Source organism: Colias philodice, chromosome 5 (assembly GCF_061535455.1).
Source record: "Colias philodice isolate Cphi_HAF_F1 chromosome 5, ilColPhil1 Martin Lab GWU primary, whole genome shotgun sequence".
Lineage (NCBI taxonomy): Eukaryota > Metazoa > Arthropoda > Insecta > Lepidoptera > Pieridae > Colias > Colias philodice.
The window spans coordinates 7,317,677-7,341,162 of NC_143090.1; the positions used below are offsets into that span (position 1 = coordinate 7,317,677).

The 23,486-nt window shown below is 33.6% G+C and overlaps 1 protein-coding gene and 1 long non-coding RNA gene across 2 annotated transcripts in view; one reads left to right on the forward strand and one right to left on the reverse strand.

Annotated features, from left to right (window-relative positions):
* Nucleotides 1–1,119: 1,119 nt before the first annotated feature.
* Nucleotides 1,120–23,486, reverse strand: part of Vps4 (vacuolar protein sorting 4) — a 326,101-nt gene continuing 303,734 nt past the window's right edge. Inside the window, exon 3 of the transcript XR_016315658.1 lies at nucleotides 1,120–1,134. The gene's annotated coding sequence lies outside the window, so the exon portion shown is untranslated. The remainder of the gene's footprint in view (nucleotides 1,135–23,486) is intronic.
* LOC149488519 (uncharacterized) lies at nucleotides 4,118–12,600 on the forward strand. The gene is made up of 2 exons (XR_016315662.1): nucleotides 4,118–4,497; nucleotides 10,958–12,600. It is a non-coding gene; the product is annotated as an uncharacterized LOC149488519 (long non-coding RNA).

Here is a 23,486-nt window from a genome sequence, read left to right on the forward strand (position 1 = left end):
TCCTCGCCGTTTTGTCCAATATTACAAAACTACAGTTCCATCAAGGCCAATATTACGTACCCACAAACAGATAATTCAACTCCATCTTAACAGTAAAATTACTACATTCTCAATATCATCATACTATGAGGCAATAAATTTGACGCTAAGAGTTGTTTTCAAAGTTCCTCTATTATTTGGCAGCACGAGCAGCGTTATAAAGCCAATGTGGTCCGATTAAGTCTTAAATCAGTCTGTCGTCCCGCATAGATAAGGCCGGTTAACTCTTGATTTCACGTGTCCCTGCCTCTTATATCGGGCGGAAATTGCGAAGAAGAGATGCCAAGTTACAGTCCTGGGTCTTATTTATTTTTATTAAGTTGGCCCAAGCGCCGTCGACTCTGTATAAACACTAGCTACGTTATTGCTCCTAGGAAAGATTAGGAGGCGACAAGCCCTGCGTGTATTGTATAACGAATGTTGTGTATTAGTCAAGTAGGAAGGCTATTATGATTAAAGTATTTTTTAGATTGTTTCTAAAACTTGTATTTCATACATAAACTATATTTCTTATTTTTTTATGTTTACATTAGTCATCGCGCTTTGTTTGATACGATGATGACATTTTTAAGTACACTGTACGAGCAAATGAAAAATTTAATAGAATGCTGACGTCCCCTGTTAAAGCTTTAACTTTATTAAAGTATTTTACAAGTAAAGTGAATATCAACAAAGCAAAAGGTGAGGTGACGAGAGCCATAAAAATAATATCCTATACTTGATACAAAATTGGATATTTATGCGGAAATTATCCCTAGTCGTGGCTACGAATGTTTTATTTTGTTTTCCCAATGCAATAAATAGCGAAATTGCACTCATTTTCTGGGTCCGTGGACGGGTCGGACGATATAAATGGGAGTAATATGTTGGTTTTACCAGAAACGAGTAGATACGACATCCCGGCATCAAGATTGCTTTGCGTGATCAACGTTTTGTGTGTAACGTGCTCTAGAATACATGGATACGCCTTTAGCGGGGTACGATGAGATCTTTAAAGTGTATACAATTTATTCTTAAAGCTTCTTGGTTAAATTTAGAGAAAATATAGTTTTAACTTTCTGGAAATATATTTCAGTACCACTACCATTAGATTGACTGCATTAACATTTTGACTGCGAATATTAATCGATTTTTAAATCTCGTAGAAAGGGCGATACAGCGAGAAATTACTCCGATAGAAACTGAATTTAAAACTTTCTTTTAACATTGTATATTAGGTCAAATGAAATTGTAATAATTAAGTTAGTGGTAAGCTTAAGCCCTAAGGTAATTAAAATGATATAGATACTTAGCAGCAGAGACTATCCACATTTCAAGCCTACAGAAATAGATATTCTTCAATGTTAACCCAAACTTACCGCAATTTAGGTTGACAACATCTACGTTAATTGTAGTCGAATAAAACCCATTAATGTTGAAGTGTTTTACTAAAATAAGGTAAGGTAACACGACCAAACTAAGTTTTAACAGAAATGTATCGTTGCCTCTAGTCTAGAGCAATCATAAGATAGGATTGTCTGCTTGTAACTTTAATTAAACGCTTTATTTCTAAACGGTACATATATAAAAATAGCATTTTTATTTTAGCTTGTGTGTCGGTCTATTCGTTCCAGCTAATCTCTGGAGTTGTTGGACAGACGTTAATGCAACTTTATCTAACAGGTGATATAATAAGGAGTAACTAAGGCTCCCTTTTATCATTATTTACTCGCATGAACACAAGCAGTAACACTCGATTATTATTCGATTAAAAAGAAAAAATCTATTAAAAATCTAGTGAAACCGCAGGACGCAGCTAGTTATACAATGTTTGTATAATTTGGAGTACCGGCGCGTGAAATGTAACGTTAATATTGTGTTATTCCATTTAAAGCGTAATCGGGCCTGCGTGTAGGCGATAACTTTTAACAGCTTCCCAAAAACATTCCAACTGCCGAAAAGTGTAAATGATAAACCATTAAAAGTAAAATATCGACGTGTTGTTATTTCTATGCTTTCCCCTGTAAGGTCTTCGGATATCTTCTGGTACAACTTGAAATTTCCTTTTAAGAAGCTATAATTCTTTTTAAATTTATCAAAACTTATGAATTATTAATAATTAGTACTTATACGTTTTAGCGAGAGCTGATTTTAAGAATCAAATAAAACAAGACAAAACCTTAGCAATGATTTTAAATATAGTTAGCTAGAGCTACGCTTGTTCATGAATTAATAACATAAACAAATATATAATAATTACAAAATATCCTTTACACAATATTTAATGTTGCAATTTGAACATTTCTAGACAAAGGTTGTGTTTTATTTCTAGTGGCAGTCTCTAGAGAATAATTAGCCTACAACCTGCAATTATTATGTGGCATGGAGGTTTTAAGCTTGAACTTTACGTAAATGAGTAAGAGAGAGGGAAATAATATTCAGAATTATTAATAATTATACATCATTATAATTCACATCACATAATTATACATCAACCTAGTTTAAGTGTTGACAGACAATCTAGCCCTAAGCTAGATTTAAACTAGTTTATAAGACAACAGCTAAGCAGTCTTTTTCTATTGTGCATCAAAATATTCAAGGCTTGGCTAGCAAATTATTAGAAATAGAATTATTTTTAAATCATAATAGAATTAAAATATTTTGTGTAACAGAACATTGGCTTAAACAATGTCAGTTGTTAATAAATATTGATAATTATAAATTAAAAAGTATATACTTTAGAACAAACGCTATTCATGGAGGTTCTCTTATTTTTGTACACAATAGTTTAAAATGCAAGGAACGAACTGACATTGTTAGCCTTTCTGTAGAACGGACCATTGAACTGTCCTGTGTGGAGCTGGAGCGTTATATTATTGTTTGCGTTTATAGACCCCCTTCCAGTGACTATAATATGTTTGAGACAGTCATGGAAGAAATATTAAAGCGTTTAAGTAGGAGTAAAAAAAAAGTTATAGTATGTGGTGATTTTAATATTGATATACTTTTACAAACACAAACGGCAACACGAATTGTTAATTTGTTTCAGTCATTTAATCTGTATAAACTTTTTAATGAACCCACACGAATTACACCTACTTCTGCAACCTGTATTGATAATATATACTGCGACTGCAACTGTTTAGAGAAAAATATTCTCAATACACTCACTTCGGATCACTGTGGCCAGAAAGTAGTTTTTGAATGGGATTGTTTACCTGAATTTAAAAGAATTAATGTTAGGCCTATAACTAAAAAAGGCATTAATAAATTTAGAGATAAGTAATATTAATAAAAGCCTGCCCGTACTGAATGATCAATCCTGTCATAATAATCCTTGTGAAATGTTTAAAAATCTTTTTAATTTAGTGCATAATGAATTTGAAAAAATATTTAAAGTTAAATCTTTAAATATTACCAAGGATTTACCATTTAGTAAATGGGCGACACCTAGCATACATAGGTGTAGGATCGTTCTTTATGAGTTATATGGTATGAAGCAATATAATAAAGACCCATCTTTTCTTAGTTATGTTAGAAATTACTCAAAATCTTTTAAAATTGTTTGTTTTACTGCGAAGCGTTTGTATATCAGAGATAAAATACGCGACTCCGATAATAAAGTTAAAATAATTTGGAAAATCCAAAAGTGCACGCCTCATAATTTTTTTTTAATAAATATTTATTAATTATTATTTTTGTTTATTTAATAACAATTAAACCACATCGAATCAGACCCTGAAAAATGAAAGGGTTCTATTCCTGAGCATACTCAAGCGTAAGAGAAAAAAAAAGACTCGATTAGTAAAGTATTTCGGTCGCTATCGTGTTAACAAGAAAAAGGATCCGCACATACAGACACACGGACGTCCAAGACAGAACTTTTTTAAACTGTTTTTTAACTAGTTTAAATAACAAAAATGACATCAAAAATATCATGAACGTTAAAAATAGTGTTTTTTCTTAATATGTGTGTGTATGTATTATCTTACAAGTGCAATGTATGATACATAAAGACATTTTAAGTTTGAAAAATCAGATGTTTTGCGCGAAGTGACAGTAGTACCCACCTCAACGCTTCGCTTATGAGGCGTGCAACAGTTTGGTCTATTATTAATGGTGAAATGGGTAAAAGCAAATCAAGTAATACCATAAAACTTGTTAATAATGGCATGGTTATTGACAAAAATGCTGATGTTGCGCTTGCATTTGAAGATTTCTTTAGTAGTGTCCCTGCTAGCATTACTAATAATTTAAATTCGTCTTCAGCACTTGCAGAGACCTTTTTGAGGGACCATGTTGCGGGGTGCAGCACATTATTTGAATTGCGACACGTAACTGCTAATGATATTGTTACAGCCTTTAAGACACTAAATTTAAAAAATACTTGTAATCTTTGGGGAATGTCCGTAAATTTAGTTAATAATATAATAGAAAATATTGCGAACAATTTAGCTTTTATATTTGTAGTGTATGTGAGTGAAAGAGAGGGAAGTATTATGTCATCTCTTGCGCACGTGCAACGGTGACACCGCTCACACAGTTCAGTTGGCTGCAGGCGGTCGGAGTGAGAGGTCGTGTGCGTCTAAGAGCCGATAATAGGGAAGGACATACACTACATTTTTGGCGACGAGGTAAATCGGGAATAAATGTAAGTAATTTTTTTTGATAATAAAAAAAAATTACAAAACAAAAAAAAAGGGAGGAAATAGGTGTGCTGTGATAACTATTGAACTAATTATATCCACAGTCGAGTTACATCGAAGGGAATATTAAAGTTAATAATAATATACACACATACCTATTTTCATTATGATATTTTGTGCCGCTTACATAAAAAAAAAATATCCGCACAAAGTAGATAAATAACATGTGCGTGCCTTTCGAGAGGCCTCCGGCCTCCGCGCCGTAGAAAACGAAGGTTTCGTTTACATAAAGATTTAGCAAAACCTCTTAAATAATTGTAGCCAGAAGGATAAAGTAGGTGTTGTCAATTGTTTCTCGTATACATAACTACACTGATACCAATGCATACGCGGGCTGTCTTTATTGCTCGAGCGTATGGTGCCTGTTTGATAAATACACTGTACAGTGTACGGGTATACAGCTAGCGTCGTCCAGTGTATGTACTCACGTAGTCATGCATAGGACTGTAACTGCGTAATGCGAGACTAAATGTGATATTTTGTTTAGTCGAGGCTGTAGATTATTATTTTGGGACATTTGTTTACATATAAATTTATTGATACTGATATGTAAAAACCTGCTTAAAGGATTGGTTAAACATGATTAAATGAGCTAAGAAGGTTCGACTCCCTATCAGCTCAGAATAGATTTGTCTGGTTACGAAAATATAATTATACCAAATACCCACTTATATCTTATTTAATTACTCGATGTGAAGTTGCATGAGTATTATTTAAGATTATTCATTATTGCATAAAGAATTAATTAATTAATTAATTAATCATGCAAGGAACGTAAGTTTCCTGGACAGGCTAATAGTAACATTATGGAAGTTCATGTAAGTTGATGTATGTGTTTCGATGGTGATGTGGACCACGACAAGGGATTTCTAAAGTTGTTGTTGTTAAGCTATAATGTTACAAGATGAAGCCTGACAAAAAAAAATGTTGTGTGGTTTTATGAAACCACGGTAAAAGTGAAACTGTTCGAACGGTTCCGAACACTGCTTTATACCTACTCGGCAGCCGACCGTCACGCGACATGCGCTACACAGACCAAAAAGTTTGAGACGATGTAATAAAAGTTTCACTTTAATCCATCAGTCCCCGGAATCACAGACACAATAGAAAATCTATTGTGTCGTGGCCCGATCGGGGCTTACGGTGGTCAATGGGTTAAAAAGGGTAACGCCCGTGTACGTAATTGTACTGTGTTACCAGATAATGCCTGGTGGTAAGGAAAAATCCGGTGACGCCCGTGTGTATTTTATAATGTTATACCAGATGATGCCTGGTGGTACAAAAACAAAAATCGGGTGACGCCCGTGTGTATTTTGTAATGTTATACCAGATGATGATGCCTGGTAGTGCAAAAACAAAAATCGGGTGACGCCCGTGTGTACTTTGTAATTTTATACCAAATGATGCCTGGTAGTCGTAATATAATTACAATACAGGTGATGCCTGTAGTGATGTGATACGGGTGATGCTCGTATAAAATGTTTATATTTTGGGTGATGCCCATATTGCGAATTCATGCACTTAAATACGCTATCTTAAAAAAAAAGTGATAGTTCGTCACCATTTCACATTTCATTTCATTGTTCGTAAGATAGATTGTATCTTCGAAATTACTTACGGTTAGTATTGATATCCAAATAAAAAATGGAATAATACAATTTTTAAGAGCATACAGTAAATACTAAAATATTTACAGTAGATTTTATTATTGTTATCTAAAAGTGACTTAATATTTTCATAATTTCATAGCAGATTTTGTTAAACAACGAAAGAATAATCATAATGATAACAATACCTAAAATATCTGCGATAGGTATTGCACATTTAACCGACAACTATAAAGTTAGACAGGTTAAGTGATAATATAATAATTATAAACAGGGTAAGGTAATAAAACAATGAATATTCGAAAACAAAAATAAATGGAATGAGAGACATACAGAGTAGTCTCAATATTCATTATTTCAAACTACCCACCTGGCAGACGTTGTAATGCTCTTTCGCCTTTTATCGGTTCGTTAAACGAATTGGAACATGAATATTATCCGAATTGGTCGAACCGATACGCTGCGTGCGGAGGTTTGAGTTTTACACTTAGCAACATATTTGGCTATTCATTTTTATTGTATATACTATGTGGCGTTGTAGGTGAGGTGGAAACAAAAAAATAATAATAAGAACTAGATACTCACCATACAGTCGGCAATTAATTTAGTTAATTAATAATTAATAAAATAAAATACAAATATCAGTAACAATAAGGGTCGTGGTGTGCCTAGGTCCAAACCCTCCGGTAGGGCTCTTACCGCCGGTTGATATAGGTGGACGTAAGATGGAGTGCGCGTCTCGTTGCGAAGGCTAGGCGGTAGGGTGTCTTTAGGGTTGGTCGCTGAATTCCTTCAACAGGAATTAAGGAGCCGAAGGATTTCCTCAGCGGCAATCGTAGCAATGTCGTAGTACTACTGAAGATGGGTCTTAAGCGGTATGTAGCAGCGTATGAGGTTCCTTATCGGAACGTGGCAAGGACGCGACAATTCCCTGCGCGGGAACGTTGCGGGTATGTAGAAGCTTTCTAAACGGAACGTAGCAGTAGCATAACACCACTCTCTCAGCGGAAATGTAGCACCCCGGTTTGGGGTTAGGTATAACACACTGTTAATCATTGCATGTTGGAACGTTGAAAACGACTTTTACGTAATTTATACAATAATATACCGTGAAAGACAAAAGTTGGACAATAGACAGTTGGCATAAAATATGAATCGTTAATTGTTAATAACTAGCAAACCTGGCGAAGTCCGTTTCGCACCAGAGACACCTTTTCCTTGTTATAAACCTCACGGAGCCCGAGACCTTTCCAACGAGTGCAAAGCCGTGGAAATCGGTTCGTGCGTTCTGGAGTTGTAGCGTCAGGAAGGAAAACCCGACTTATTTTTATATACATAGTAGATTACTTTGATAGATAGTGTATAGTGACAAACAACCTGTCAAATATACACTTAAAATTTTTAGATAGATAATAAAGGTCAATTTCAAGACGAACATTTAATGTAAAATAAAAAATGGATCATAACCACATCATACCGCAAATATTGGTATATGCAAGGTATATGTAAGAACCATGGTAAAATCATACACCATGTGCATCTAGTTATTACTATATTAATAACGACTGTTTTTAATTAAAAAACACCAATTTTATAATAGACGAGAAAATCAGCAACACAAACATCAACGTGAATAGTATTATAAAAGTCAATACACTAATAATTTTATTTACAAGTTTAAAAAGTTATTAAGAATTTAATAAGAGTTACAACGTAGTAATTCATATAAAATCCAAGTTTTAATGGTGGTTTGTAAGACTGGTCTGATTTCATATTCATAAAGTAGGTACTTACGTGATACATCTTTTAAGAGATCATCTTTTGCAAATTTAAATATCGCACCTAATGCATTAACACCGCTGCGACAAAATAATGTATATCGTACTAGATTGAATAAAAGATTATCAATTAAGAAATACGGTAAAGATTTCTTGTCAAAGCAAAAAAAAAATGTATTATCGCGAAAAGGTCACCATTCGTGCCTTAGTCAGAATATAAATTCCAAGTATCAATCTCTACAATATTGAGGTGGTATAGTGGTATTGATTTCGAAATGCAAAATTGAATATTGTAAATTCAAGTTAATTACATAATTTATGCAAATACTTATATAGTTATAGGAAAACAAAGTTTTTATTGATTGTTACAGTTAAATTTGTATTACTGATTGTTACAGTTAACATTGTACAGTTAAAAAAAATATGTATCCAACTACTTATTTTCAGACCATTAATGTCTAGCCATTATTATTGTCATTAAGTTATCTTTTTCTTTTTCAAGTGGCTATTAAGTTGTCAGTTGTAATACAAATGTTATCATAAGTAACAAATAAAAAAAAGTCATCAACAAAATGATACATTTTGATTCGTTTTAGGTTCGTTACATTAATTGAATTTTAAACACCTATGTGTTATTAATGTAATAATCATACAATGAACAACACCGCGTGTGTGTTGAGGTTACAATAAGAAGTATAAAAAAAAGTAACACATTATTAATCACGCTTTACTAAATATTCATTATTGTATTGTCAATAAATTGTTGTAATATTGTCACTGAAGTTAAATCTGTACGGTTTGGGTAGGTCATAAGCGAATCGAAAAGAATCGGTTGCATACAGTCATACGAACATACAGGTGAAGCTAAAAGCGGTTCAATAGAAGTCAATGGCACAGTATAGTATGATATTGTACTGTTGCAGAGCAAGCTCCACTAAGACTATAATTCTGTCAGAGTGGTTTATACCCGAAAGTTGGTATTTAAATAATTGATAATTATGAACCTTAACGTTGTAATACTATGTATCTGTATGAATTAAATATATTTAATGCGCTATAAAAAAGGCTGCCACTTTCTAGCCTCTAAACTATCACCCAAAAATATATCATAAATCGCTTTATTGCGATATGAAAGAGAGACGGACAAACGAATAAATAAACAAATCTTCCTTGTGCCTAAGGATCATATGATAAGTTGTTGTTGCTTAAATAAGAATAAATAATGAACCAATTAATGTTTGGTTACAATTTTGCCGTATAATATTTATTATATTATTTAGGGTACAGATATATACATATTATATTACATTCCGATTTTATTAGGTATATTGAATTAAAATCGGAACATATATTGTTTTAGTAACGAAGTACATATACAGAATATAGATATTAAATAATAACCGAGCATTTAAGTATGTACCCAGTCTATAGGCATTTCACTTGGTAATAATTCGGTTTGCAGCTATCGTTTATTAATAATTTTAATATGTGGGAAAAAAAACAGTGGTTACTTAGATGGTGCAGATGCCGGTGCAGGTAAAGTGAATTAAATTATGCGTCAGAAGAAGCAGCATTCACCTCTTCTAAATGACCTGGAGTGCAGGTCATGATAAATAGTGAGTGAAACATATCAACAAGGTAGTGAGTGCAGGTACAGTACAGGTACAGTTAGTCAAAAGTATAGTTAAGTTACAGAAGGAACATTAAGTTACTGAAAACGATTTCGTCCCATTGGTTAATAAATAAATAATGACTTAATAAACTTAAATATAAGTATACAACTTATTCATGATAGATTGTCGTATACTTAAATAAATTGTCATTATTGTTATTATAAATACCTATGTAAGATGTTACATTTCTATGATTTTGAAGGAGCGACTATATGCCTATATATTCTTGCCGGCTCTTCTCTGTTGAGGCGGCTTTCCGAACCAGTGGTAAATTCATATTTTGTCCTTATACTGACGAAACGTTTTAAACGTTTCTGGACGAGGTATGGTTGATGAATGAAGGTTTGAGTTTGAAAAAATTATTAATTAATATCGATTTGAATACATATATTGTAAAAATTATTATAATTTTGAATATACATATACTTAATGGAAAAAAAAAGAAAAATAATAAAAAGGAGAGATGTTGCATATAGATAGAATTATATTACTAGGCCAGGTGACACATTCTACTCTATCGCTGGTATGGAGCGGACGTGTCCCTGAGCTGTGTTTACTAACTGATACCTATGATATATAAAAAAGCTAGATACGTTACCCGCTCTCTATTTTGGCAAGAAAAAACTCAGCTAAGTGCCCGAGTTTCACTTAGTCACGCACCATTCAGCGTCGTGGCTGGACGTTCTTTTTATATGTATTTTAATCGGCAGTTGTTATTACGAAGTACAGGAGTGAGACATGTATTATGACTCGTGCGTGAGAGTGAAAGAGAGAACAACTGTATTGGTGATAATGCGTTAGTAAGTAGGTATGTATTAATTACGCTGTTTTTTAGTGCAATGATGTTGGCGTATGCCGCGTCTACTAGTATAATAGGTCATTGACTGATACTGGTGCTTAGGTATAGACTAGAATAGAAGCATACATATAACATACCCGAATAGAACATAATATTTTATTTAATAAAATTAATTGAAAAAATTAAAAATTTCTAAAATAAAGGAGGGATGTAGTGTATGTGAGTGAAAGAGAGGGAAGTATTATGTCATCTCTTGCGCACGTGCAACGGTGACACCGCTCACACAGTTCAGTTGGCTGCAGGCGGTCGGAGTGAGAGGTCGTGTGCGTCTAAGAGCCGATAATAGGGAAGGACATACACTACAATATTTAATAAGTGTTGTGACTATGGTACATTTCCTAATTTATTAAAGCTTAGTAAAGTTATACCTCTATTTAAGAAAGGCGATCAAGAAGACTGTAACAACTATAGACCTATCTCGATTTTACCAACATTAAGTAAGGTATTCGAAAAGTTAATATTAAACCAATTGACTAGTCACTTTGCATCTAATAATTTGCTGCACACCAAACAGTTTGGTTTCACAAAGGGGCGCTCAACCACAGATGCTGGAGTTGCACTACTAACACATATATATAAGGCATGGGAAAACTCAAAAAATGCTTTGGGGATATTTTGTGACCTCTCCAAGGCATTTGACTGCGTTGAACATTGTACCTTATTGCGTAAACTTAATCACTATGGGATTAAAGGACAAGCTCAGAACCTCATAGCCTCATACCTGCATGATAGGATACAAACTGTAGTTGTTAATGGAGAACGTTCTAGCGGTGCGTCAATTAACATTGGTGTTCCACAGGGATCTATTTTAGGACCCTTCTTGTTCTTGGTATATATCAATGATCTACCTTATTATTTACAGGATAGGTGTGAAATAGTTCTGTTTGCAGATGATACCTCATTAATATTTAATGTGGATAGGCATGACCCAAATGTTGACGAAGTGAACAGTGCTCTTTTACACATATCCGACTGGTTTACTGCTAATAATTTATTATTAAATGCCAAAAAAACAACTTGTGTTGAATTTTTACTACCAAACGTTAAAAAGTTAAGCAGAAATATTACCTTGAACGGGGAGGTATTACACCCTACAGAATCGACTGTATTTCTTGGGTTAACATTGGACGAGAAACTACAGTGGGGAGCCCATGTCAACACCGCTGCAGGTAAGCTCAGTTCAGCAGCATATGCAGTCCGAAAGGTAAGGCATCTCACCGATGAAGATACAGCTAGATTGGTTTATTTCAGCTACTTTCATAGTATTATGTCCTATGGAATTCTACTATGGGGCAGGGCAGCAGATATAGAAACTATATTTATCTTACAGAAAAGAGCCATTCGTTCTATATATAATTTACGTGCTCGGGACTCACTAAGAGATCTCTTTAAGAATACTGGTATCCTTACTGTACCATCACAGTATATATTTAATAATATTTTGCATGTACACAAAAACGCCGACTTACACACAAGAGTAGGAGATAGACACTGTTATGGCACAAGGAACAGAAATAGAATTGAAATGCCATTTTTCCGATTAGCTAAAGTTAAAAATTCATTTATGGGTCAAGGTATACGCTTTTACAATAGAATTCCTCATAATATTAAAGAGTTTAGTAGTTCTAAATTTAAAACTTATATAAAAAATGTACTAGTTCAGAGAGCGTACTACAGTATTCAGGAATATATGGACGATAAAAACCCATGGAGGGTTGTCGCGTAAAAACCACAGGACAGTTCTTTGGCATGTTATTACAATACTTATATGTTGTTACATATGTATTTTGTAAAATTGTAAAACTGACATGATTTAAAAGAGCAACTATGGAGTTTCTTGCCGGTTCTTCTCCGTAGATACTGCTTTCCGAATCGGTGGTAAATTTTAAAATATGTAATGACGTTTCAAAAGTGCTTCTTTAAGAAGTCTAATTGAATAAATAAATGTTTGAGTTTGAATTATTATTATTAATTTATTATTTAGTGAATGTTTGTACGAAAATCTATTGTATCGCGGTCGGATCTGGCCGTTCGGGGCTCAATGGGTTAAAATGAAAATGCAGTCATTCGAAAAAGGATGCCCCTATCAAAAACGAGTTTTTGTAATCCATTAAGTTGAATGTTTGTTTGAATTGGCATATATGGCGGGAGAAGTACAGTATTGGAGATTTGTAAGCCCGAATTGACTCGATTCCAATGCAATCACGATAACGATAGTTATCGAGTAAAATCCCCAACTTATCTCGGATTACATCGCTTTAAATCGCACGCATTTTCATTTCTATGTGCGCAATCTCGCGCCGCGGCCGTTATGAAGTCTGAGTTTTATTGTCAATGAATATGATATTGGCTTCCCAGCTTTATATTTTCTACGAATTATTCGAGGGCGCGTGTAACTTTTTTATTATTTTGAATATTGACGCTTTTTATTGAACGTTATTAAATATTACTGAACCTTTGTAAGTTCTTTAAGTTTATGAAGGGCTTCGCTACAGGAACCGTCGCTTTTATGTTAGAATACATTTTTACAGGAAGAAATAAGACCGATGTTATTAACCTTTCCTGCGCTATCGAACGAGACTTAAAAATATTAATAATGGAACAATATTACACGATAATTACAAATATTACAATAAAATTTCCAACAAAGAAAATCCTACATAACTTTCCACTGCACGTACTCAAGTCACATTAAAATTCGTATTAAAATAGCATTCTGGCTTGTAGTTGTTCTTTATATTTATTTTTCTTATCGCGTCGCGGTCCCAACAATAGACCGCCGAGGCTCAAGGGTCCTTCCGCGATGATGCTGTATAATGGAGTCGCTGGAGCTAAGAATTATTCCCGACATGCCTTCATTTCATACCGTAATGGAAGTTACGCAGTTGAACAATGCTCCGTTAATTTATATTTGTTTTGCTACTTCTTTACCGCGAATTGTCTTGTGCTGGTGATGATAATTTTTTAGTGCCCGAGATAGTAAGACAGTCAAGAGTCCGATACTATTGAGTCTTCTTTTTAAAAGTAGAAAATAGTCTTACCACTAAAAACTTTAGATAGGGCTTAAATTTAAACGCGGGTTCTCCTGGTTTTGTCGTATTTCACATAAACAACTATTAAAGTACAGATCCCAGGTTTAAAGTTAGACTCTGTTTAAATTGTTTTGTGGTAAGACCAATTGTATTTAATCCTTTTCTGAGCTTCTGTATAGTATGATACAATCTTGAAAGCTATATAAGCTTTTTTGTATGATATACAACTGCAATAACAATATGAATTCTTTATCACTTTGGCCGAAAAAGGAGGCTTCAGCTTCCATTAAAAACCAACCATAGTTGCAAACTAAATGAATGCGTAAGTATATAAATAAACTACTTACATTTTTCCTTGATTCTCCATCCTACAATAATACAATTAAAAATTTACCACTTTCACTTACTGTTCACGCACGCAGGTCTACAGGAAAGGTTGATTTAGAAGAAATAAAATGAAGATAAACTGAGAATCATAAAATACAAACTCACGTACATAGAGCAGGAAATAAAAAAGGTAACTTGCTTTTTCGCAACACGTGTTACTAAATTGTTAAATAAGATGAGAGCTGTTTCACCGAATTTTTTGATTAAGTCGTTGGTAACGTTCTCTTCAATTTATGATTAGAGAAAAAAATATCTACGAGCTATGAACAGGGAAAAAAGTAATCTAATTAATTATTCGTAATTGACTTTTGCATTGTAGAGATTGTGTTTTCTTTTACGCAGATAAACAAGGACTATGTTTTACATTGAAGGATTTAAATAAAAAAAAAACAATCTTGCATTTTTTTACGCATTGTATTGATGTACATACGCATACCTAATACCTATTCAAAATATTATAATAATTATCATGCGTAAAAGCTAATTGGTATGAATAAAGCCATAATATTACTACAAATGATAACAACTTAACTTATTAAATTGCAAACATTTCCATTATAATAACTCCGTCAATACTTCAGTAAACGAGTATTTTCCTAAGGTATTTTCATATTCTACAGTAATACAGTGAAGAGCGGTTTTATCAAACAATGTTATAACGATGCAGTTCCATCAAGAAATAATAATACAAAGCATAAATTAAAATGAGGGATAGCTACATATTTAATATGTATTCAGACCTCCTTGCATAGGGTGCAAAACAAAGGCTTTTCTAGATATGAGTAAAGATTGTTAGGGTTTTCAACAAAGAAATTGCTGAACAGTAATTTTTTATTCTCCGGTATATACTTGAGCTGAGATTTAAATACATACTTTATGTAAGTATCTATTTAAATTATAATGTTTTCTCCTTTTATTATTAATTATTATAGCATAATTAATTACCTGTGGGTATTTATTATATGACACGATGAAACCACACGCATCCGTACTTAATTTTTACAGCTTTCGGGCAACGCTAAATGATAACTTATTATCTTATCAAAGAAAAAACTAATCAATTAACCTACGGTGCCTTGCAGAATCATTTTCATCTTTCGTACATTCTAAACAAACAAATCATTTGTTAACAATGAAAATAGGTAAAGCTAAAGCTCTTTTTATAAAATTTCTCAAGTTTGAACTCTTAAGTTTTAAACCAGATCCTTTTACTGAATAAAACGTATTTCAATTACTTGCGAAATAATATTCTCGCAGACGAAAAAAATAATGCAAAGCTCTTTCACGATAGCTGCATTCGGAATACATTTTAAAATGCCTCAGCAAATAAAATTACGTAATCGAAATAAATGGAAAATAATGCTCCGTCTTCGTTAACTCTTCTCAGACTCCTATATTTTAAAATCAACTGTGCTTCGTAATATTAAAATATATTATGAGAACAGAGTCCTTTGTGAAGGGGTGTGGATATTATATTATCATTGATTAATATAATTTTTAATATTTTTATATATGGAGGGATTTTGTATGTATTTTTATTCTAGCTTACCGCCCGCGGCTTCTCCCGCTTTGTCTAAAACCTAATAAATTATAATATACTAGCGACCCGCCCCGGCTTCGCACGGGTGCAATGCTGATACTAAATACACTACAGAAAAACTGTGAACGTTGTAAGTATAGGTATAAAAATATAGCGGCGGCCCGCTCCGGCCTCCGGCATCGCACGGGTATAAAATACATAGCCGGGCGGCCGCAAACGCTACGTCCTGCAATTTTTAAATCTGTAATATCTTCGAAAATATTCACTTAAATCATACGGTGTAAAGGGCCATATAGATCTATATTAAATGAACAATGTATCCATGGTATTTAATTGGTTAAGGATTAATGCTGTATTGGTTAAAATCGCTTCGAAAATTAGCCATTATTTGTCGTAAAAAGTAAATGACAAAAAAAAGTTATTGTGGGTTATCCATAAGAGATAGACATATACCATCGCGGACTTTTCTGTAGACCTTTTCAATGTGTATAATACTTAGTACATTATTTTGATAAAACTCGTAGGGTTCAGCCTGCGTTTGCAATGTAAGCGGAATAAATGTAATTTTTTACGACATCACATTAGAAACCTCAAAAATAACAGTACTTCTCCACTACTTAATGGATCTTATTATACATATAAACCTTCCTCTTGAATCACTCTATCTATTAAAAAAAACCGCATCAAAATCCGTTGCGTAGTTTCAAAGATTTAAGCGTACAAAGGGACATAGGGACATAGGGACATAGGGACAGGGAAAGCGACTTTGTTTTATACTATGTAGTGACTAAAACCTTCCTCGTGGATCACTCTTTCTATTAAAAACCGCATCAAAATCCGTTGCGTAGCTTTAAAGATTTAAAAATACAAAGGGACATAGGAACAGAAAAAGCGACTTTGTTTTATACTATGTAGCGACTGCCAAGACTGAACACTAACTATATTCCCACTGTCTAAATTTCAAACATTTTCACATCTTTACGATATAAGGAAATGTGAAAATTTCTATGTTTTAAATCTATATATTATATTTAAAAAAATAATACTATTATTAAAGTTTTATTTACAAACTTTATATCCACGTAAAAGAGGTTATAAAGGCATTTGTTTATTTATCGCGTGGCGTGTATCTCACGTTGTTTACACTGTGAACAGGGTACGTTTCCGTAAACAGAAAATCAGAAGATTGTTGTGTTATAATAATGGTTAAATATATATTTTTTAAAACAAAATTAAGTTGATGATTATTTGAAGAAAACTTATTAAGTGTAGAGTGGGTACAGTTGTGAATTAGTAATAATTCTATCTATTAATTCATTCGTTTTTAACTACCTCTTTGCAGAACTAGAGAAGGCGGGAATCGATCATTTAGACGTAAAATGCATGTAATATTCCAACTACAGCATGCATTATCTGGTTATTTTAGCATCATTTCACTTCTACGGAGTATTTATAGAAAAAAGTGTATCAAGTGCAGTAGAGAAGTCGTATAGGACCTATAAAATAAGCTTGCGTCAATGCTGTGGGAGTTGAAAAGGAATACGTCTGCACGAACTTCACTCTTGTATTAGATACATCCATTATTATATTAGCCTAAAGCCGCGTATAAATTAAGCGCGGCAAACCATCGAACATAGGCGCGCGCGGCGGCCGCGCACTATGTAGACGGGATCGCCGCGCGCGGCGACGCGAACATTGCCGCGCTCGAACGTGCCGCGGGGCGATCCGCTCGCTGTCGGTTTTTGAGACCGCATCAAAGGAGCTTCAGGCGTTCGCTCGCGCGCCGTGTGGACGGTTTGTAGTTTTGGTGATTCGGCTCGCGCGGCGTATACGTAAAAATGGACAACGAAAAGTGCCGTTTACTACTACAATTGTATGGCGCTAATGAATTTTTGTGGAACAGCAAATCCTCCCAATACTACAATAAATACCACAATTAAGTTTCACGCCATATAGCGATCTATTTAGATATTATAATTTTTTCATCCACCAACGCCTTTTTCTTTTATTTTTTTTTTTACAAATAAGATGGTGAATCACAATGAAAGCGGCAGCCGCCCGACCACGCGCGTCCATACTCAAGAGTGAACACTGAACTAACCGCCGCGGTCTGTTCGTGATGGATCGCCTGCCGCGCGCGGCAACTACGTTCAACTTAAAATATATCTACATATTGGCTCGCGCAGCAAATGAACGTCAACTCTGGTCGAACATAGGCTCGCGCGGCTGCCGCGCTTAATTTATACGCACCTTTTCGTTACAAGGGTTGCTCAACTAATTAAGTAAAAGCCGGCGTTGACGCAATGCAGTAGCGAATTTACACTGCGGTTTTTCTTTGCACGTTTTGCATGCTTTTTAATTAACTTAAAAGGCTACGAGCGTCGAAGTGAGGCTTGCATTGTCTCGAAAAATGAAGGCAAAGTAACAGATGTTACAAATGAGACAAAAGCTGGCATTGTTAATGGACTAGTTAAGATGCGAGAATGCATCTTGGAGACAATTAAAATAAATTTAATTGTTCGAATTCTATGTAGTTTGACGGATTGTTTTGTGATTGAGATAATTAGGTGCATGAATCAGAAGATGTTAGAATAGAATATAGGTAGTTAACTATCTACTATTGAAAATTTTGTACTTACCTATGTACTGACTATAGTAGGAATTTAGCATTCCAATGTATAAAGCATCCCATTCTAGTGTTAATTTTATTTTCCATACCTTTTCTAATAACAAAACAAATTTTTAGTTTTAGTTAAGCCATCAAAGTTTATCGCGCAGTTAATTATAAAATTAAACAAATGCGTTATAAGTGCTTTATTAAAATAACGAAAGACCTAGCCGCATTTTAAATAACATTTTTCATAGCGGGAACGTAATTGCGTTTAAAACTGGTGGGAAATAATTTCATAATAAGAAAATCAATTTATGTGATCAACTCTGGAAGTAATTTGTGTGAAGGCGCGTTATTTAATGGGGAATTTACATGAGTGCCGAGCGTAAGGTTGTCAGGTTTAAACCCAGAGGATTATTCTGGATTTATGGCCGTTTTAATGCTTAAGTATACTAGTAATGCTCTTAGTCTGCTTTTTATTACACTTTTGATATGGAAAATGCTACTTCCTTTCTTTTCCAAACATTAAAAAAGGTTGACCGAATTTCTTCGAATTTTCACAACGAACTTCTAGAATGTCGATAAGACAAATTGGTAACATAAAACTAAGATTTTATTTAAGATACTTACTTCGGTTAATGTTGTTTTTCAGTAGGATCCATTCAAAGAAAGGGACACATCCCATTTCTCCGCCATTTCAAAACACTCAAATATTGTCTAATTTGTTGACGATTAAACTTTCTTAATTGGGGATTTTGAAGACAGCTCAAAAGTTTCAAATTATAAAATCCTTCGAGTTGAAACGTCAAGTCTATTTTGTTACAAACGGTCTTCCCAAAATGTTTTCAGTGTGGATCAGGTCAATGTAAAGCGATTACCATAATTTCTTATCAACCAACTTGTAAATGAGTTGCTGTCATGAATATTTAGAGATGGAAATATTTAGAGCTTATTTGATTGTTTCTGTTGGCTGGAAATTTTATGACCACTTACAAATAACAATTTAGCTATTATGAACGTAGTGTTGTACAGACGTAATTTTATTTGAGAGTATTTGCTATTTGGTACTTATTAAGGTGATTGCTACGATCTGTTCCCAGCCAATATCCCGCTAGATGGCGCTGAATTCTACATTTCTAGTTTATTTGAGTTTTTGCGTAATTGGAAAAGATTAAGGTCGTAGGAATAGTCATGGCGGTTACTGAATATTATATTTTATTGAAATATGTCATATCATTGCCTTAAAATCCACCCAATTCGGTAAAAAAATGCATTATAACATCTGTCATTGCATACAGGGTCGTTTACACACACAGACGTATACAAAAATGATAAAGATTTAAGTCTAGATGGCGTGAATGTAAAACAAGTAGGATTGTTATAAAAATAAAAGTTATATTTGTTGGCGTAAACTATTTTGTTGTAATTTTGGGAAATAAATAATGTCAAAATTGATTACAATAAAACGCAGTTTTATTTTATTACCTACATTACACTATTGTTTTTTTTTTATCAAAACATGTATTTGAAGTAGCAAATATGATATTATGCTGATCCAAGCATTTTCACTCAAAACTAATATCACTAGTGATTTGTAAAAGTAAATTATTTCAATATACATTTCATAACCAACAAGTAAGAATAATTATTCATACAACAACAAATCAAACACACTATTTACTATGGAAAAAAAACCAGGAAGGTGAAAAACATATTTACGATTTCGATGCACTCGACTTTTAGTAAAATAATAGGTAAAAAATATTATTATGGTTTTGATCACAGACATATCTGTGGTTTTGATTTTAGCTACTAGTATCAGAAAGCTGCGTGTTCAATGCACGTCGGAGTCCCACAACTGTGGAGGAAGGAAGGTAGAATACCTCCATCGAATAAGTGAAGTTTCTCGACATACTCGATTTGCCGGCCGGCCTCAATGAAGATTGTCCGAAAGTTGTATATGTGCTCTGTAACGAAAAAATTTCGCTAGCGCGATTCAGAGTGAGGTGTCGTACAATATACCTAATGAAGTTTTTCATCTTTTTATTTTACTGCAAATACAAAATAAAAATTAAACAATGGTAATGTAAATTCTAAACAAACTACTACCAAAATACAATTAGAACAAAAATCATTTGACTTGTTTATTTCACCCAGAGGCCAGAGGCGGCTCGTGACAAAATTGTATAGGTGTTTACTTGAAATAAAACAACGAAAATACAATAGCGTTCGGGATGATTTATTACAAAAAAATGAGCACCACATTTTATAAATGTCTATAACACTAAAAATTACAAAGTACAGGCTATTTCAAAACGAATTCAATGACTAGGTATCAATAATTAGTAAATCACCGAATTTGCATTCGCGAGCGTAGGTATCCATAGTGTTTGTCACTGACGGTCACTGACCTCTATAACTTATAGTTATAGAGGTCAGTGGTGTTTGTTGTGTAAACATGTATGTATTTGAGTAGTTAGTAGCATATTATATTCTGAATTTCTGATCCATGCCTATTCACTCAAAACTAATAACACTAATGATTTGTAACAGTAAATTATTTCAATAGGTAGGTATTTGAACATTTCCCAACAAGACGTAAGAATAATTATTCGTAGGTATACAAGATACAATAACAAATCTAATACACTATTTATTATTTTATTATTTACTAGCGGTCCGCCCCGGCTTCGCCCGTGGTACATGTTTACGTTTTCTCTCCATAAGAAGTAATAGCTAGAGAGCTAGCGCAAAGCTACCTGTATGTATTTGACCAGACCTGGATTTTTGTGTGTTGATTCCCCTATACCTACTATACATGAGATGAGGAGTCACTAAGCCCAGAGTGGTGGACGGGGCGCGCGCTTAGGTAAGACAGGTGGAAATTTTTGGCGAACTTTGAAACCATTTGACCACGTCTGCCATTTTGATATTTGAAAATAGATTATTATTACTATCGGAAAATAACAATGGCAGACCATTATCACGCGGATAACATTCTGGCAGACACTTATGAAAGTGCTGAAAAAAATACAATTTTGAAAGTATTTGACCAGATCTGCCATTCATATATTTTATTTATTAGGGTCTTAAAAACTTATTTTCGAAACGGCAGATATTTTCATTGCGTACAGACTTCAGCAGACAACAAAACTTTACAGACTTCAGCAGTCAACAAGACTTAGCTTCTACATGGTCAGATGTATATATGTATTACGTTCCCTGACCTTACATCAATGATTTACTTTATTAATGTTTTTATGGTCATTTACATTTAATTTTGAAAACTATGGAATAAAATTTATAAATTTGATGATACAAAACTAAATATACATTTGTAAAGAATCTCAAATATAAAGTTGTGTTGCAAATAACAAATCATCATTTAAATATTTAGTTTATTTCTTTATTTAAGAAACAATTAACAATTACAAAACAACATAAAAAAACACGCATGCATTTATTGAAATGTTCATTCATCATCACTATCGTATGGCGTTGTGTGACTCGTCTTCATAATCCATTGAATCGGATTCTGTAAAAGTAAAACGTAAATTATATAATAAAAGAAATGAGTCATTATAAACTTACCTAGTAATGCAATGCCTTTGATGTCGCACGATGCCGCCGCGCCGCCAGTGTAGGTACTTCTGCTGCTACATGAAAATATGCTAGGGTTGCAACAAATGGGAAATAAAACAATTGTGATTATTACTATTATGATGTAATCATTTATTCATATTATGTACATTCAAAACAATTGCTATTATTAAATCTGATGTAATTATTTTTTCATAAATATATAATTATTATTAATTACATAATATATTGCACTGTGAAATATTTACGTATCACTTTATTTTTGATGTTCTTAATTGTCTTTTATAAAATTTAAGTGACGCATTCGCATTGGGATCAACAATCCGATAAGAAAAGAATGGAGACAACATATACATAGCTTTGATTTCAATTCTACAGATACAAAATATACAATCTATCTAAAATGATACAACGGATGTTTCCTGCGTTTTCTCGTCAAAATACCGAAACAACGTAATTATTGTATAGTAGTTGGGCGTGAAAGTAAAAAAACAAATGAAAAGTGTTTTCCATATGATTATTTATTAAATTTACGCGATTAAGAATAATTTCAACGATACAATTTAGTAACCGAGAATTCAGAGGATTAAAGAAAATACCTGCCTGATCATTTTATCAAACTCTAAAAGAATTATGGTTATTTCGCATCACTGGGTTTATTAGTTTGGTAATAATTATTAAAGGTATTTACAACCCTAGCCATTGAGTCGAACGGTAGGCAACACAATATCGACTTTGTGCGGGTACATATGGTACATTTCTTCTTGCTGTGAAGCTTAATTATTATTATTAAGATTTTTTAGGCTATTTTGAATCAGCTGTTCTAATTTAATTCTAGAAATTTATTAAAACGTGATTTTTTTAAAAGTATATTATGAGTTTATAAATACCTCAACCAATAGTTATTGTGTCCTATCCTCATTTCTTTATATCTTGGTAGTTAACTAAAGTGTTAAATTTACATAACCTCAACAACAACATTTACACTGCCACTGCACTAAAACTAAACTAACTAGCTCTCTAGCTATAAGAACCATCCTCGTACTTCAAGGGATATAATAAAAAAAGAATTATCGAAATCGGTTCAGCCGTTCTCGAGTTATGCGCTTACCAACACATTTTGCGATTCATTTTTATATATAAGACTAGCGGTCCGCCCCGGCTTCGCCCGTGGTACATGTTTACGTTTTCTCTACATAAGAACCATCCTCGTACTTCAAGGAATATAATAAAAAAAGAATTATCGAAATCGGTTCAGCCGTTCTCGAGTTATGCGCTTACCAACACATTTTGCGATTCATTTTTATATATAAGACTAGCGGTCCGCCCCGGCTTCGCCCGTGGTACATAATATTTACGTTTTCTCTACATAAAAACCATCCTCGTACTTCAAGGAATATAATAAAAAAAGAATGATCGAAATCGGTTCAGCCGTTCTCGAGTTATGCGCTTACCAACACATTTTGCGATTCATTTTTATATATAAGACTAGCTGGTGCGTTGTGCGCGGGCTGCAAGCAGCCCGCGAGCCCCTTTTGCCCCTGGGTTGAAGCAATAGGGCAGTCATTTGGAAATGCATTTGAATTTTCTGTCCATTTGCTACATCTGCTAACAGCGAATCTACAGTCAGTCGGTAATGCTTATAATTTCCCCATTCAAGTATTTTCCACTTCGG